Raw genomic sequence first — 12,738 nt, 5'->3', positions numbered from 1 at the left:
TGATTGCAGTGTTCGCTTCTATGGTATCTATACGAATGGCATCGTCTTCCGACGGGTGGCGTCACTCCAGCGCGACGCTTGTCCCTCAACTGACTCATGAGTACCAAAAGCTCTGAGGTAAGACAATGTACTGATGGTAGATCCCCATCCAGTGTCTTTGGATCATATTGATTGCTGTGCAAATTTCCCGAATTGGCTGAGTTGAGAAATCAGCTGATGTGTTGTGTATCTGTCAAATTCCTGTCCGGTGGGTTTTAAATGTGTTGCTGTGAACTGTGTTGACAACCTGTAGGCAAGTACCGGAGATGACTGCATATAAAGCTTCAGTATTCTGGGATTCACAAATCATCCACGGAGAACAACAGCCTGGAAACACTGTACAACTCCTACAAACCAGAACATCTTCGGACTGTTTCTACCCTAGTTTTAATTACTATGGTACAATATCTTAAATCCCTGAATGTCAATATACAAAGGAGTTTATGAGGTACCTATAGTGGTCCATCCCATCACTGTTTTAGGGTCCTCGCCACACTGCCATAGCTCAACTATTTACAGCTATTATCACCAACCCCCTCTGTCATCCTTGACTTCATGTTATTTCATTACATTTTACAGAGACACGTGAGACGTTTTTAAAGATTGTTCTTGAATCTCGACGAAAACTATTCAAATTCCGTTAGAACTAAATTCAAAAAAAAAAAAGTGCTGTGTACCTCCGTTATGAATATGCCCTTAAAGTCTGGGTGAAGAGTTCATTCTGGTTTTGACAGAGTGTAAACTTTATGATAAAGCATGTAGTTGGGGGTGTGACCCATTATTGATGGGTTTTAAAAACAGTGCGAGGTAACCATGTCAAAGACCATACCTGATAACATGGGAGAGATAGGGAGCATTCAGAAACAGCACTGGCCCTTGTTATAGCCCTAAACTAACATTGTCAAATACAGAGGTAAGGAAACTTTCCAGTTTAGAAAATGACTATCACATCTAAATGTAGTTGGGCGATTCAGTGGATGCAGTCTGCCCTAGAGTGTCATATTGCAAAGGGGATCTGCAATGGGTTTTCCTGCTAATGGTTTGGGTTAGAATTTGGCAGGGTAAGTTGATCTGTGTCTTGGGGGCGGGGGGGGGGACGGTTAGATCTTGCTGTTCTCCAGGTGCGTGTCGATGTGTTTGATGAGGGCGTCGTCGGGGTAGCCAGTGGGGAAGGTCAGCTGACACAGCGGGCAGCTCCGGGCGTCGTCCTCCTCCGTCTCCATCCACAGCTGCAGGCAGCCAATCACAAAACGGCGTAAACGCTCAACTCGAAGGTCAACACTGTAAATGTACTCATTTGTAATGACTAAAAGAACCAGTTTTCTATTTGCATGTCACGTATGGAAGCTCTTATTACTGCTATTGGGATACACTACTGAGCTCTGAACTCGAGCAGCAACAACTCACATTGATGGAGGGCCAGGACTGGGCGTGGTCTGCGTTCAGGTACCCTGGCAGGTGGCAGGCGAGGGTAGCCGGGTCCTTTAGGGCCAAGAAGGAAGGGCAGGGTGGGGGTTCCCGTGAGCTTACCCCCATGGCCCCCAGTGTCCTGGGAGGACTGGAGACCGGGGATGGGCACCTCCACTCCTCATAGTCAGACGACTGGGGCGGGGTGACCTGTGGGGTGGGGGCCGGGAGATCCTCCAGATGACAGAAGTGGCGCCCCTGGATGATTAATACATGCTATTTTTAACGTTTTAAAATGTTACTCCCTAATAAAACTATCATTTAAAACGGGCGGTGGTGGTGCGGTTAAAAATGTATAAAATAAGGTGATCTTAAAATAAATACACTACAGTTCAAAAGTTCAGGGTCACTTAGACATTTCCTTGTTTTTGAAAGAAAAGCACTTTTGTCCATTTTAAAATAACATCAAATGGATCAGAAACACAGTGTAGATGTAAATGACGATTGTAGCTGGAAACAGCAGATTTGTAATGGAATATCTACATAGGTCGATTATCAGCAATCCTCACTAAGGCACATTGTTAGCTAACAAAGTGTATCACTTTAAAAGGCTAATTGATCATTAGAAAACCCTTATGCAATTATGTTAGCACAGCTGAAAACTGTTCTAATTTAAAGAAGCAATGAAACTGGCCGCCTTTAGACTAGTTGAGTATCTGGAGCGTCAGCATTTGTGGATTTGATTACAGGCTCAAAATGGCCAGAAACAAAGACCTTTCTTCTGAAACTTGTCAGTCTATTATTGTTCTGAGAAATGAAGGCTATTCCATGTGAAAAATAGCCAAGAAACTGAAGTTTAACGCTGTGTACTACTCCCTTCACAGAACAGCGCAAACTGGATCTAACCAGAATATAAAGAGTGGGAGGCCCCGGGGGACAACTGAGCAAGAGGACAAGTACATTAGTGTCTAGTTTGAGAAACAGACGCCTCACAAGTCCTCAACTGGCAGCTTCATTAAATAGTACCCGCAAAACACCAGCCTCAACGTCAACAGTGAAGAGTTGCAAAGAAAAAGCCATATCTCACACTGGACAATTAAAAAGAAAAGATTAAGACGGGCAAAAGAACAGACACTGGACAGAGGAACTCTGCCTAGAAGTTCAGCATCCCGGAATCGCCTCTTCACTGTTGGTTGAGACTGGCGTTTTGCGGGTACAATTTAATGAAGCTGCCAGTTGAGGACTTGTGAGGCATCCGTTTCTGAAACTAGACACTAATGTACTTGTCCTCTTGCTCAGTTGTGCACCACGGGACTCCCACTCTTTATATTCTGGTTAGAGCCAGTTTGCGCTGTTCTGTGAAGGGAGTAGTACACAGCGGTGTACGATATCTTCAGTTTCTTGGCTATTTTTCACATGGAATAGCCTTCATTTCTCAGAACAAGAACAGACTGACAAGTTTCAGAAGAAAGGTCTTTGTTTCTGGCCATTTTGAGCCTGTAATCAAATCCACAAATGCTGACGCTCCAGATACTCAACTAGTCTAAAGAAGGCCAGTTTCATTGCTTCTTTAAATTAGAACAGTTTTCAGCTGTGCTAACATAATTGCAAAATGGTTTTCTAGTGATACATTTTTTAATCCAAGTTTATCATTTTAAAAGACTAACACAATGTGCCATTGGAACACAGGAGTGATGGTTGCTGATAATGGGCTTCTGTACGCCTACATAGATATTCCATAAAAAATCTGCCGTTTCCAGCTACAATAGTCATTTACAACATTTACTCTATTTTTGATCAATTTGATATTTTAATGGACAAAAAATGATTATCTTTCAAAAACAAGGACATTTCTAAGTGACCCCCAAACTTTTGAATGGTAGTGTATATACAAATGTGGTGTGTACCTCTGCAGCTAGAGGGAAGCCCAGCTCCAGGGCATGGTGGTGGGGACTACTGCTCAGGCTGCTGCCACCACCTCCTCCCCCTCCACCACCACTTACAGCTCCACGGGCCGAGGCCGGCCGGGGAAGCCCCACCAGGGAAACCCTGGGCGGGCGGGAATAAGCCCCAGACTCCCCCATGTTCTTGGGCTTGGGCAGGGTGGAGACTGGGTCACGGAGCAGCCTGGGCGGGGGCCTCTGGTGGGCAGACGAGTCGGCCACCTCTGAGTAGCTGCGGCGCCCCTGGAAGCGGGCACGCAGCCGTTGGCTGGTTGGCCGGCAGGAGTAGGAGGCTGGGCCGGTGGGTGAGTAAGCGAGGCCAGTTGGGGAGTAGGATGCGGGGCCAGAAGGGGGTGAGGAAGGTGAAAGGGGAGGAGAGGGGTGAGGGTGGAGGCGGTCTGGGGAGGGGCGTTGGGAGGCCGGGGAGCGACGCTGGGGGGCTGGGGAGTGTCTCAGGACTGGAGGAGAGAGAATGGGATGGTTATTATAGTCCATTGCTACCTCTGTAGCCCAACTGATAGAGTATGCCGCTTGCAACGCCGGGATAGTGGGTTCAATTCCCGGGACCACCAGTACGTAAAACGTATGTACACATGACTAAGTCACTTTGGGTAAATGCATCTGCTAAATCGCATTTATTATTATTACATTAGTGTCCTTATTGGCACCCTCATCGGGCATTTTTGCAATTATACATTCAACATCAATATGGAGAACAATTTTTGTGTTTTCTACTGACCCATCTGCTCGTGGGATGCCTTCCTGAGGATCTCAGTCTGTTTGACAGCCAGACCTCTCACACGCACCAGCTCCTCTGTCAGCTCAGTGTAGGCCAACGCCAGGTTCACCCTGCAAAGGAGGGACAATAGTTGATCATCTTTCAATGTTAGGACTGCGTCCAAAATGGCACCCTATTCCATAAATAGGCCACCACACCCTATGGGGCCCTGGTCAAAAGTAGTGCACTAAATAGGGAATAGTGTTCCATTTTGGGTCATCGACTTGGTTATTCTACTGTCAATAGCTACATGGCAGGAGTATTAGATGGGGCAGCTGTCGCTCACTGTTCATCTCCTGCCTTCTTTATCCATTCCACGTCACAGTGCTCACAGGGTGTGGTCACCACCTGCTGGACAGAGACAGACGTGTGTGTCAGTGGAGGCTGCTGATGGGAGGACGGCTCATAATAATGGGCTGAAACGGAACAAATGTAATGGTATCAAACACATGGAAACCATGTGTTTGATGTATTTGATACCATTCCACTGATTCTGCTCCAGCCATTATCATGAGACAGTCCTCCCCAATTAAGGTCCCACCAACCTCCTGTGTGTCACTATCTGACCTGTCTCTGTACGTCCTGCTGCAGCTGTCTGATCTCTGCCTGCAGCCTCTGTAGCTCCTCCTTCATCTCCTTCTCTCTCTGACACGCCCCCTGGGCCTGCTGCCGTGCCCCTTCTAGCTCCGCCTCCAACCGCTGCAGCTTCAGGTCGGACACGGCGTCCAGACTACGAGAGCTCTGCAGGGTCGGACCCCGCCCGTTCCGCTCTGTAGCACACATACAGACACAGTGAGAAACATACACACACACACACACGTCCGCACTCACTCAAACATAGACACACACTTACCGCGAGGCACGTCCAGACTGGTGTGTAGCTGTAGGTAATGAATGTTCTTGCTGTGCAGCTGAGCACTGAGTTTCTGCAGGGACCCCTCCCTCTGCCTCAGAGCTGACTCCAGACCACAGATACGCTCCATGTGCTGCTCTGCTAGTGTTGTCTGATGGAGAGCACACACACACGTGAATGCACAGTTTATACACACACACACACACGGATGTAGGGTGTATACACACACACACGGATGTAGGGTGTATACACACACACACACGGATGTAGGGTGTATACACACACACACGGATGTAGGGTGTGTACACACACACACACGGATGTAGGGTGTGTACACACACACACACGGATGTAGGGTGTGTACACACACACACACGGATGTAGGGTGTGTACACACACACACACGGATGTAGGGTGTGTACACACACACACACGGATGTAGGGTGTGTACACACACACACACGGATGTAGGGTGTGTACACACACACACACGGATGTAGGGTGTGTACACACACACACACGGATGTAGGGGGTGTACACACACACACACGGATGTAGGGTGTGTACACACACACACACGGATGTAGGGTGTGTGTACACACACACACACGGATGTAGGGTGTGTGTACACACACACACACGGATGTAGGGGGTGTGTACACACACACACACACACGGATGTAGGGGGTGTGTACACACACACACACACGGATGTAGGGGGTGTGTACACACACACACACACGGATGTAGGGGGTGTGTACACACACACACACACGGATGTAGGGGGTGTACACACACACACACGGATGTAGGGTGTGTACACACACACACACACGGATGTAGGGTGTGTACACACACACACACACGGATGTAGGGTGTGTACACACACACACACACGGATGTAGGGTGTGTACACACACACACACACGGATGTAGGGTGTGTACACACACACACACACGGATGTAGGGTGTGTACACACACACACACACGGATGTAGGGTGTGTACACACACACACACGGATGTAGGGTGTGTACACACACACACACGGATGTAGGGTGTGTGTACACACACACACACGGATGTAGGGTGTGTGTACACACACACACGGATGTAGGGTGTGTACACACACACACACGGATGTAGGGTGTGCACACACACGGATGTAGGGTGTGTGTATATACAGTGGGGCAAAAAAGTATTTAGTCAGCCACCAATTGTGCAAGTTCTCCCACTTAAAAAGATGAGAGAGGCCTGTAATTTTCATCATAGGTACACTTCAACTATGACAGACAAAATGAGAAGAAAAAATAAATAAATCAAGAAAATCACATTGTAGGATTTTTAATGAATTTATTTGCAAATTATGGTGGAAAATAAGTATTTGGTCACCTACAAACAAGCAAGATTTCTGGCTCTCACAGACCTTCTTTAAGAGGCTCCTCTGTCCTCCACTCGTTACCTGTATTAATGGCACCTGTTTGAACTTGTTATCAGTATAAAAGACACCTGTCCACAACCTCAAACAGTCACACTCCAAACTCCACTATGGCCAAGACCAAAGAGATGTCAAAGGACACCAGAAACAAAATTGTAGACCTGCACCAGGCTGGGAAGACTGAATCTGCAATAGGTAAGCAGCTTGGTTTGAAGAAATCAACTGTGGGAGCAATTATTAGGAAATGGAAGACATACAAGACCACTGATAATCTCCCTCGATCTGGGGCTCCATGCAAGATCTCACCCCGTGGGGTCAAAATGATCACAAGAACGGTGAGCAAAAATCCCAGAACCACACGGGGGGACCTAGTGAATGACCTACAGAGAGCTGGGACCAAAGTAACAAAGCCTACCATCAGTAACACACTACGCCGCCAGGGACTCAAATCCTGCAGTGCCAGACGTGTCCCCCTGCTTAAGCCAGTACATGTCCAGGCCCGTCTGAAGTTTGCTAGAGAGCATTTGGATGATCCAGAAGAAGATTGGGAGAATGTCATATGGTCAGATGAAACCAAAATAGAACTTTTTGGTAAAAACTCAACTCGTCGTGTTTGGAGGACAAAGAATGCTGAGTTGCATCCAAAGAACACCATACCTACTGTGAAGAATGGGGGTGGAAACATCATGCTTTGGGGCTGTTTTTCTGCAAAGGGACCAGGACGACTGATCCGTGTAAAGGAAAGAATGAATGGGGCCATGTATCGTGAGTTTTTGAGTGAAAACCTCCTTCCATCAGCAAGGGCATTGAAGATGAAACGTGGCTGGGTCTTTCAGCATGACAATGATCCCAAACACACCGCCCGGGCAACGAAGGAGCGGCTTCGTAAGAAGCATTTCAAGGTCCTGGAGTGGCCTAGCCAGTCTCCAGATCTCAACCCCATAGAAAATCTTTGGAGGGAGTTGAAAGTCCGTGTTGCCCAGCAACAGCCCCAAAACATCACTGCTCTAGAGGAGATCTGCATGGAGGAATGGGCCAAAATACCAGCAACAGTGTGTGAAAACCTTGTGAAGACTTACAGAAAACGTTTGACCTCTGTCATTGCCAACAAAGGGTATATAACAAAGTATTGAGATAAACTTTTGTTATTGACCAAATACTTATTTTCCACCATAATTTGCAAATAAATTCATAAAAAATCCTACAATGTGATTTTCTGGATTTTTTTTATCATTTTGTCTGTCATAGTTGAAGTGTACATATGATGAAAATTACAGGCCTCTCATCTTTTTAAGTGGGAGAACTTGCTCAATTGGTGGCTGACTAAATACTTTTTTGCCCCACTGTACATACACACGGATGTAGGGTGTGTATATACATACGGATGTAGGGTGTGTATATACACACACACGACACACGGATGTAGGGTGTACACACACACACACACACGGATGTAGGGTGTACACACACACACACACACACGGATGTAGGGTATACACACACACACACACACACGGATGTAGGGTATACACACACACACACGGATGTAGGGTGTACACACACACACACACACACGGATGTAGGGTGCATACACACACACACACGGATGTAGGGTGCATACACACACACACGGATGTAGGGTGCATACACACACACGGATTTAGGGTGCATACACACACACGGATTTAGGGTGCATACACACACACACACGGATGTAGGGTGCATACACACACACACGGATGTAGGGTGCATACACACACACACGGATGTAGGGTGCATACACACACACACACACGGATGTAGGGTGCAGACACACACACACGGATGTAGGGTGCACACACACACACACACACACATGGATGTAGGGTGCACACACACACACACACACACGGATGTAGGGTGCACACACACACACACACACAAGGATGTAGGGTGCATACACACACACACGGATGTAGGGTGCATACACACACACACACACGGATGTAGGGTGCAGACACACACACACACGGATGTAGGGTGCAGACACACACACACGGATGTAGGGTGTATGCAGGTAGCGGTACAATCTCTCTCACACACACACCTCTGAGGCACAATGCTGATAGAAAACTGATGATCAAAATAGTGTTTGCTTTAATTTGTATGTGAAGGATTCTATTTCATTACAATGCCTGAGCCCATAATACTGTCCCCTCCCCATCACTCTAGTCATGTACTAGTCATGGTGTCCAGAAGGGGGCACTGTTTCCTACTGTTTCTCACCATCTTGTCCAGGTCTCTCTGAACGTTACTCTTCTCCATGTGGATCTTCTCATAGGCCTGAATCACATCCTCCAGCCTCTCCTCTCGCTCTTTACTCTTCTGGAGCTGAGGGAAAGGTGGACATTTTCAAAGGGAAAAGTGTAGGAGAATGAAAAATGTGTTCGATGTGCAGTTCCTCCCTCTCCCTCCCATTCTCTCTTACCACCCTCCCTCCTCTTGTCTCCTCCCTCTCCCCTCTCTTCTTCTCTCCTCCCTCTCCCCTCTCTTCTCCCACTTCACACTCGTCTCTCTTCTGTCCCCTTCCTCTCTCTTCCTCCAGGTCTTACCTCCTGTGTGAGGGAGTTGACTCTCTGTTGCAGGTTGGTGGTCTCTGACTGCAGTAGGCTGGTCTCCTTGGGTTCACAGGAGCAGCACTGTAGGGTCCTCTCCTCCTCAAACTCACTGATCATAGGGAACTGAGGGAGAGGAGGAGGGGAGAGGTACAAGAGAAGGACAGAGGGGGAAAATGAGAGGAGTAGGTGAGAGAGAAAGGAGATCAAAGGAAGACAGTGAGAATAGGACACGGAGTGTCACAGCACAAAACATAGGAGATGGAAAAAGCAAAAGGAGAAGAAAGAGTACACCAGTGTAAGTCGAGGCCAGATTATTATTAGAGGTTAGAAAAGAACCTTCCGCTACCATCAGCTTTTCCACTGTGAGTTTCAACTGAATAATGGCCCCATTCAGGTATGCCTGATTGTTTCAGTACTTTGAAACTCAAGCCTTCCTTCCTCCTCTCCTGGAAGTAATCACTGATCTAACTCAATTACATAGGCGAAAGCACAGGTTCCACAGAGTAGCTTTTACCAATTCAGTCATGTAAAATCAGTGATGCCTTTTAAAGGGATAGTTTGGGATTTTGGCAATGACGCTCCATCTACTTGGCCAGAGTCGGATGCACTCGTGCATACTATTTTTATGTATCTGCATGCGGTTTGAAGAAAGTTGCCATCTAGCGTTTGCACAATTGCTAACTAGCATTATCACACTTAATTAACTAGCATTAGCGCAATGACTGGAAGTCTATGGGAACAACTAGTCTTTGTGCTAGGCTAGTTATTAGTTTCTTTGTGAAACTACCTCCAACTTCTTTCATACTGGACTCTGACACATCAAAATGGTATCCATAGTTAATCTGACTCTGGGGATGTAGATAAAGGGCCAAAATCCAGAACTATCCCTTTAAAGGGGGACGCCTTTTTGACCAGGTCCCATAGGGCCATAGGGCTTCCCTTTAAAGTAGTGCAGTATAAAGGGAATAGGGTGCCATTTGGGACGTAGCCTCTGTCATGAACAGATCAGTCAACCTACCTTGACCTCATAGTTCTTCAGCTTCCTCTTGATGCTGCTGTTCTCTCGCTCCAGGCTGGCCAATCGCGTCTTGATGTCGTGGTAGGCGGCGGCCAGGGCGAAGTGGGAGGGGTACATGTCGTCTTGGATGGGTGAGGCCGACCAGTTGACCCCCGACCCCAGGCCGCAGCCGTCATCCCTCAGCCCCTCGCCACCGCCCAGGAGGCCCAGCTCGCCCCCGAAGAGAGACTCCATCCCTCGGGCAGGTCAGTGGCTACCTGAGGGGGGACACAGGAAGGAGGGTAAGTCATGAGAGCCAGTCATTCTGTAATACTGATGTTATGAACTGCAATACCCACAGTCAAAGCAGGACAATCTTTGTCTGTTTCCCAAATGGGTGTCATTTGGAAACGATTTTGGATTTTTAATCAGAAAATGCTCTCTTCTTTCCCATTCATGTGGGATTGAGATATATATATATATATATATATATAGGTGGATCTACACAAACACAACAGATTGCGTTGACACATTTCAAGTCTCAAAGTATCTTATAAAACTGGGATTTTGGAGTGAGGAACAACCACTTCAACAACGTCAAACACTGTAACTAATGTTAGTTGACTTGTAAACAGACCACAGCGCCCTCTAGCATAGAAGGCTAGGATAACAGGAAGGATATCACTTCATAGCAGCATGACGGCAACAGGGCAGCTGCACCACCCATAAGTCCTCTTCCAGTTCAGTGACCACACACTACTGTCCCCAGGCCTTCCGAGGGAACAGAAGGCCATGGTCGTTCCGGCGCTAGCCTCTCTCTGCCAGCCACTCTCCTTCTCGCAGCAGGTGGCGCTAACGAGGCTCAAATGGCAGAGCGACGGGCCCTGGCGCAGCTCCGGTGTGAGTGAGAGCCATGGTCGACGGGCATAGATAGGGGTCGCGTGCCAAACCTGCCCGGCAGAGTCTGTCCCCAGTCTAGGCTACACATTGCTCGCTCCATCTGCCACCGTTTAAATCTGATTGGCTGTTGCCATGAATGTTATACCATCCCACATCCTGAAACATAAAAACCCACCTTGTTTCTTCTAGTGCTCCCCCTCCCCACTCAGTTGGGAAACCTGGAATACTCAACTAAAGAGATATATAGATGCGTCATTGGGTGCTGTAGCCTAGATCTAGACCAAACCAACTCTCACACGTGCAGACAGCCATCGCGCGTGTATGTGGAAGGTTTCCCAGTCCAAAACACATGAAGTTGGTCAACGCTGTAACGATAATATATTCAATATCAAAGTATCCATACTACTCCATATCGAAAATGGATGTATATTCCCCTGAACTATTTTCCCCTTCCCCTCTCCAGAAACAAATACATATACAAAAAATATACATTATGCATACATATACATATAATCATGCTGAAATCCCCTGGCCTGCAAGGGCTGCAGGGCTGAATCATAGTCTGTTAAGCTCAGCTTGTCTCATATATTTACAACTACAGGAGACCCGAGAGAGTGGTGCTCTTTTGATGTTGTTTGTTCTGCCAGCTGCATCTCTCTCTTCTGATTCAACGTCATTCCACATCTCCATAGCAGAGGCATGAATAGATATGGAAACCGCCCAATGAAAGTAAGGCACTCCAATTAAGACTTCACACAGGTCCCATAGTGAACCACGTGTTTCAAAGTACCCTAAAGTCACTTTCTGAGTACCCACATGGTCAACATCCCCCCTCTAACATCAGTATACCCCCCCCCCCCCCCCCCAAAAAAAGAGACCACTAGAAACCAATCTGGGATCTTATTTTACAAAGTCTTACCCAGCACAATTCATCTGTGATGAATACTAATAAAAGTTGTATTGGATTGAAATTGAAACCATGTTAACAGACATAAACCAGTTGTTTCCCCCACCGAACCACCCTTGTCCCTGGAGCTCGGGAACTGCAGCTGCCCCAATGCTCCAGGTGGATGGTGCAGTTGCATCCTGTAATGCCCACGAGATTCACCCGTTTGGAGACGAGCCACTTTTCCAGTTAAAGGGGCAATCTGCAGTTGCAACATGCATTTTTTTGAACGTAGAAATCAACGATACACACTCGGTGTACAAAACATTAGGAACACTGGCTCTTACCATGACGTAGAGTGACCAGGTGAATCCAAGTGGGATCCCTTATTGATGTCACTTGTTAAATCCACTTCGATCAGTGTAGATGAAAGGGGAGGAGACGGGTTAAAGAAGGATTTTTAAGCCTCGAGACAATTAACACATGGATTGTGTACGTGTGTCATTCAGAGGGTGAATGGGCAGAACTAAAGATTTAAGTGCCTTTGAACGGGATATGGTAGTAGGTGCCAAGCACACCGGTTTGAGTGTGCCAACAACTGCAACGCGGCTGGGTTTTTCACACTCAACAGTTTCCTGTGTCTATCAAGAATGGTCCACCACCAAAAGGACATCCAGCCAACTTGACACAACTGTGGGAAGCATTGGAGTCCACATGGGCCTGCATCCCTGTGGAACACTTTCGACACCTTGCAGAGTCCATGCCCCGACGAATTGAGGCTGTTATGAGGGCAAAAGGGGGTGCAACTCAAAATTAGAAAGGTGTTCCTAATGTTCTGTACACTCAGCGTAGACCCCTTGATTCTTGAAGAATAGAACTAATAAATGTCTCGTGAGCTTAG

At 47.2% G+C, this 12,738-nt stretch overlaps 1 pseudogene; it reads right to left on the bottom strand.

Moving 5' to 3' along the window:
• Positions 1-986: 986 nt before the first annotated feature.
• LOC120033950 lies at positions 987-10,306 on the bottom strand (annotated as a pseudogene).
• Between the last annotated feature and the right edge of the window lie 2,432 nt (positions 10,307-12,738).

This window comes from Salvelinus namaycush, chromosome 41, assembly GCF_016432855.1.
Source record: "Salvelinus namaycush isolate Seneca chromosome 41, SaNama_1.0, whole genome shotgun sequence".
Taxonomy (NCBI): domain Eukaryota; kingdom Metazoa; phylum Chordata; class Actinopteri; order Salmoniformes; family Salmonidae; genus Salvelinus; species Salvelinus namaycush.
Note: the sequence above shows the minus strand (reverse complement) of the source record. Positions and strands in the feature narration are given on the sequence as shown.